This window comes from Cervus canadensis, chromosome 15 (genome assembly GCF_019320065.1).
Source record: "Cervus canadensis isolate Bull #8, Minnesota chromosome 15, ASM1932006v1, whole genome shotgun sequence".
In the NCBI taxonomy this organism is placed as follows: domain Eukaryota; kingdom Metazoa; phylum Chordata; class Mammalia; order Artiodactyla; family Cervidae; genus Cervus; species Cervus canadensis.
The window spans coordinates 12074818-12081046 of record NC_057400.1 but is presented as its reverse complement, the minus strand read 5'-3'; the positions used below and the strand labels follow the sequence as shown (position 1 = coordinate 12081046).

General features: G+C 45.4%; 1 pseudogene; it reads left to right on the top strand.

Annotated features, from left to right (window-relative positions):
* The first annotated feature begins 322 nt into the window (after positions 1-322).
* On the top strand, positions 323-1673 carry LOC122454018 (annotated as a pseudogene).
* Positions 1674-6229: the final 4556 nt, after the last annotated feature.

Genomic DNA, 6229 nt, shown 5'->3' with positions numbered 1-6229 from the left:
CCGCAGGAAAGAAAAGAGATCCTATTTGCTGTGGGAAATGGATTGGAAAAGAGAAGGCAGTGGTAGAGCTCTTGGGAAAGCGTTGCAGAAGCCCAGGTCACCTTCTAAGAATCAGAAGTTGGTGGAAGCAGCTCAGGAGACTGTGAGGCCAGAGTGGTGAATTCATTGTCAAGTCCACAGGAGTCCTGGGAGACGCCCGCAGGGAGCGCGCTGGAGAGATGCGGGCCTGCAATTTTGAGGAAGAGTGCCTTCAAACCAGTGCGCGGGCCGGCCCTAACCTTGCCCGACTCGGGAGTCTGGCCAGAAACCTGAGCGGGAAGGAATGTCCTCCCGGAAGGAGCTGGCAGAGCACAGTGCCGTGGACACAAGGCCCCAGGAGAGCAGGAAGGGGCCCCCCGCCCAGGGACATGCCCCCGCGGTGGGGCCGCTGTTCTCCATGGCCCTCGTGAACGTCCTCCTCTGCCTCTTCTGGACCAGCTCTTCACCTGGCCCCGGCGCTCCGCGGAGGACCCTGGCCACTGCCCACCCCCGCCCCGACCCCCGGCCACTTCAGCTTGGGCCAGATGACCAACCGCTCCCCGCGGCTGTCCTCGGAGCAGCTGAGGACAGGCGTGCGGCAGCTGAAGCGTGTCAGGGAAGGAGCAGAGAAAGGAGTGTTTCTGCCCGAGTAGAAGGAATGCAAGGTGGCCCCGTCGAGGCTCACCAGGCTGGAGGTGAGAGACACTGCTTGCACCAGCGGCGGATGCTGCAGGCACCGCAGAGCGAGCACGTGGTCACGCTGCTGGGCCACTGCGAGAATGATAACATCATCCTCACCGAGTACCACCCCTTAGGCTCCCTGGGCAACCTGGAGGCGACGCTGAATCTCTCCAAGTACTGCAGCCTGTGGCACTGCAGGCTGCAGCTGGCCCTGGGCAACCTGGCCGTCCTCCACTTCCTGGGCCCCAGCCCCCCGGGCACGCTGGTCATGTGCGACTCCAGCGGCCTGTCCAAGACACTGCCCCCTGGGCACGCTGGTCATGTGCGACTCCAGCGGCCTGTCCAAGACACTGCCCCAGTACCCGCTGACCGCCAACTTCGGCCTCGCGCTCAACGACCTGGACACGCTGTCCCCGGTGAACCGCGGCTAGACCTTGGTGAAGTGTGGCCACTGGGAGCTCCGCGGGGATTTCCTCGCCCCAGAGCGGCTGTGGCCTTTGGGAGAGGACGACCTTCAAGGACGACCTCATGCCCACCTATGACAAGGCGAGCGACATCTGGAAGATTCCAGACGTCTCCAGTTTCCTTCTGGGGCACGTGGAAGGGAGCGACATGGTCCGATTCCACTTGTTTGATATTCACAAGGCGTGTAACAGCCAGGAGCCTGCAGAGAGACCCACTGCTCAGAATGTCCTGGACGCTTCAGTACGGTCAATGAGGGGTGGGAATCAGGAAACAGCTGGAAGACTTGTACCGGTTCTGCCCTGATGTAAGATGTTAGTGGTTCTGCCCCAGGTTCTCCTCTCCTAACCGCCTGAGGGGCGTTGCTAAGCAAGAGCACATGGGCTTGACATGAGCCTGGCTGCAAGCTAAGGTGGAGAGAAGCAATGTCTGACCAGTATCTGAAGGAAGTAACAAAAATGGAGCTACAAAGAGGTGTCCCTAACAACTAAATTGGCAAGCTTGTAAGCAATGCGTGTGGAGAGGTTTTTCAGTGGCAGGGTGTGGAAGAGACAAGCGGTATTTCTCCCTTTTTCAGGTGAGTATATGCAGTGTACTTCACTGTTTGGAGGAGACGTCACTATGTTTCAGATGGCCGCTCAGGGACAGGTCTGTGTCATCCACGTCTCAGCAAGCTAGCATGCTTTCTAAAACCTTGAGTGCATAAGGAACATTTAAAATATCACGTATGACGGAAATCACATCTCTGTTACTACTGCCTTGGATGGTGCTTGTGAAATTCCTCTTTACCTTCCAGCTGGATATTTATTCTGTGTTCAACATTAATTATTGTGAACATTTTACACCAACAGTGTCTGTCACTCACTCATTACTGGAAGGCGCAGAACCCTTCCACGTGAGTTGCTTGATTGAATCCTTCAGAAAGCTCTTTCCTTGGTCCCTGTCATCCTTGTTTGCAGGGGAGGAAGGATTTGGTGCATATTCATCATTACCAATACGGGGGTTAAAGCTGGCATTGAGGGCAGAAATGCTGTGCTAAGGTCCCCTGGTCACCAGAATTACAGAGAGCTGGCCCCAGCCCACCCGGCAGTCTCAGACTCAGTGTCTGGGTGGAGTCTTTGCATTTCTCACTGGTTCCCTGGTGATACAGCCAGTGCTGCCAGTCTGGGAACCACATTTTGAGAACCAGTGTCCTTACCTGTCAGGCAGGCAGTCCAGGCAGGAGACAGGGAGTATGATCAGTATTATCCTTGTTCTCTCTCCCATGGTGATTGGGTCCTGTGAGTCCTATGGTTGGTCAGAGAATACGCTTGCCTAGAGTATATTAACTGCTTCTCTTTCTTATAAACATGCTGCCAGAACCCACGAGCATGGCTGTAATCAAAAGGATGGACAATAACAAATGTCGGCGAGGATGTAGAGAATTGGAACCATCAAACGTTGCTGGTAGGAATGTAAAATGGTCCAGCTACTTTGGGAAACAGTCTGACTGTCCTCAAAAGGTAAAAAATGGAGTTACCATGATCCAGCAGTTCCACTTCCCAATATTTGCCAATGAGAATTGAAAGCATGTCCATAAGAGAGGTTGGACACAAATATTCATAGCAACATTATTCATAATAGACAAAAGACGAAGATAACCCATATGTCCATCTGCTAGTGAATAGACAGAAGAAAATGCGATCCATCCATACAAAGAGGTAGCATTCAGCCATAAAAGGAGTGTAGCACTTACGCATGCTCCAACATGGATGAACATGCTAAGTGACAGTAGGCATCACAAAAGACCAGATGCCATATGATTCCACTTGCAGTAAATGTCCAGAATTGACAAACTTACAGAAATAGAAAATAAATTAGTGGTTTCACAGGGGCTGGCAGGGGCTCGGAGTTGAAGAATGGGGGTTGCTTGCTAATGGGTACAGGGTTTCTTCAGGGGTGATGAAAATTTCCAGAAATTATAATGGTGATGGTTGCACAACTCTGCATATAATAAATAACACTGAATTGTATAAAAGGGGGAAATTTTGTGGTTTGTGAATTATATCTCATTAAAGCTGGAAAAAAAATCACAGAAAAAGACTGGAAGTGAATATTTGCCTTTGTGTGATGAGATTATGGTTTTTATTTTAATTACTGAACTATTCCTCTATGATTTTTGCTGTGAGGAAAACATAACATAAGTGTAAAAAGAAGAAAGGAACAGATTGCCAATGGGGGATTTTTAAAACCAGTTTCTGCGTCTGTATGTGTGTGTATGTGTATTTGTATGTGTATCCAGCTATGCTTATCTATTTCCACCTACACTGTTTATTTGGTAGGAAAGGTTGCAAGTTTTCCACAAGCCATGCCTAGGGAAGGTTTGCTTTGCCTTTCCACGAAGTTGGCTCTGGCTAAAGCGCTTAGAGATTTAGACCTGGATTTATGTAAGTCTTACCTTACTAATACATGGAACCCTTTAGATTTCAGCCTCCCTAGCATCCTCTGTATTGCTGAGGAGTGCAGTTTTTGGCCCTCTTATCTCTCCATATAGAGGAAAAAGAGCTTTGGCATCAAATTGACCTCAGTTGCAGTGGACTCCATTGATTGCTAGTGACATGACCCCTGGCTATCTACCTCGGTCAGTAAGCAGCGGCTTTCTCATCTGTTAAGCAGTAAAGAACACTGTCTTATTCTTGTAGGATAAAAATGAGGAGACCCATGTGAAAAAAACCTTAGCACAAATTCTCAAACGTGGAGAGTCACTTTATTTCTTTTGTCTTATAATTGCACCATGCTTCCAAGATCAAACATCCTGATAGTGAGGATTTTTTGAAGAGTGGAGCTGGCCTCTCATTTCTTAGGATGGATTTTTTTTTTTTAATCTCTTAGGAGTCTTTTTGGTTCCACTAAATATGCCCAAACTCTTGAATAAACAAACTCCCAGCTTTATTCAAATAAGCCTTGGTTTTTCTCAGGAGAATAGTGGATTTTAGTTAATAGAATAAAAAACTTCAAATGTATTTTCTCCACAAAGACTAACTTAATTCTGCTAGAAGCTTTTTCCATTTCCTGATGGGACCTAAGGCGACCATGACGGTTAATAATACTAATTGTTTAAATCCATTTATTAGGAAAACAAAGTTCTTATTTTCTTACCATTATCATTTTTTTTTTTAATGAAAAGAATTAACTTAAATCACATAGCTCCTCTTGTGGGGTGTTTTTTTTTTTTTTTTTTCCATCTCTAAGCTTGGTGCCATTTTGTTTCAGTATTAAATACAAATCTCATCGAAAGCCTTTTGCAAGGTAGCTTATTTCTATTATTCTCAAGCCCGGTCAAACCCCATATTGATAGCATCCTCAGTCTCCCTGAGCCCCTGAGCCAAAGTTGACAAATACATAGAAGATAGCCTGAGGTAAAAGGTAACTTACTCTATTGCTTTCAAAGTAGATTTATTTCTTCATAGACATTAGTTGAGAGGACTGTGATTTTTTTCTTTTCACACTGATGCTTCACTCTGCCTCCTGATGGTTGAACAATACTAGATTTTTTTTTTTTTTTCCTGTCCTTTGGAAATATTGCTCATGGCTCCTGTGGGCTGTAGGAGCAGAGAGTCTACAACAGATAAGGTCTCAAATCTCTTCAAACACTCCCCATGCTCGCTCTGCTGCCAAGCCATTAAGCAAGGCAAACTCCTCTCCCATATGGGTTGTTAACTCTTATTTGTTCAGTGTTACTCTTAAATATGGCTTGCCTGAACTCTAGTTTCTTTCTGGATTGAGAAGAGAGGACTTGGAATCTGCTTTGTTTACAGCAGGGTCTGATGGTCTCCTGGCCCATCTCAGATGCAGCTTGACATGTAGCTTCCTCCTTTTGGCCTCACTCATTCATTCATAAATTCATTTCCCCAATCCAACAAATTTATTTTAACCACCTAGTATCAACCATTCTAGGTGCTAGAGATATTTTAGTGAATGTAGCAAGTAAAAAAAAAAAAATCTTCACCTTTCTGGAGTGTATTATCTAGCGAGGGGAGGGAGTGGAGAATAGGTATACTGTACACATTGTTATATATAGTATATCTGAAAGTGATAAGTGCTTTGGAAAAACTGTAGAACAGAATGATGGAGATCAGAAATTTCAAGTGAAGAGGTTTACGGTGTTAGATAAGGTGGTCAGAGTAGAGTCTATTGAGACACGGCAGATGAGTCAAGATTTGAAGGAGGTGACAAAGTCAGCCAGAAACCCATTTGGGGAAAGAATTTTCCAGGCCAGGGCAAAAGTCTTGTGGTGGGAAGAATCAAGATGCACTTGTTTAAAAAAATTAATATTTTTGGCAGTATTAATCATTGGGAAGTCAGGGATGAATCAAGTACATTTCTTGCTTCCAAGAAGCTTATAAACTGGTATAAGATCCATAATAGATAATTTCAGTATATCATAATTGTTGATAAAACATAAAGCAAAAGATGCTAGGGGTGATATAGCATCCTATTTGAATCAGTTCTAATGAGATGGATGAAACTGGAGCCCATTATACAGAGTGAAGTAAGCCAGAAAGATAAAGAACATTACAGCATACTAACACATATATATGGAATTTAGAAAGATGGTAACGATAACCCTATATGCAAAACAGAAAAAGAGACACAGAAATACAGAACAGACTTTTGGACTCTGTGGGAGAAGGTGAGGGTGGGATGTTTCAAAAGAACAGCATGTATACTATCTATGGTGAAACAGATCACCAGCCCAGGTGGGATGCATGAAGTGCTCGGGCCTGGTGCACTGGGAAGACCCAGAGGAATCGGGTGGAGAGGGAGGTGGGAGGGGGGATCGGGATGGGGAATACGTGTAAATCTATGGCTGATTCATGTCAATGTATGACAAACCCACTGAAATGTTTGTGAAGTAATTAGCCTCCAACTAATTAAAAAAAAAAAAGACATTCCCTATGCCCAGAATATAAAGTAACTTGCATGTTGTTTTTTTTTTTTTTTTTAAAAAAAAGAATGCTATAGGAGCATGAGAGAGATTTGAGGAAGGTAGCACTGCTAATAGTTTCTCTTTGTGGCATTTTCTAAA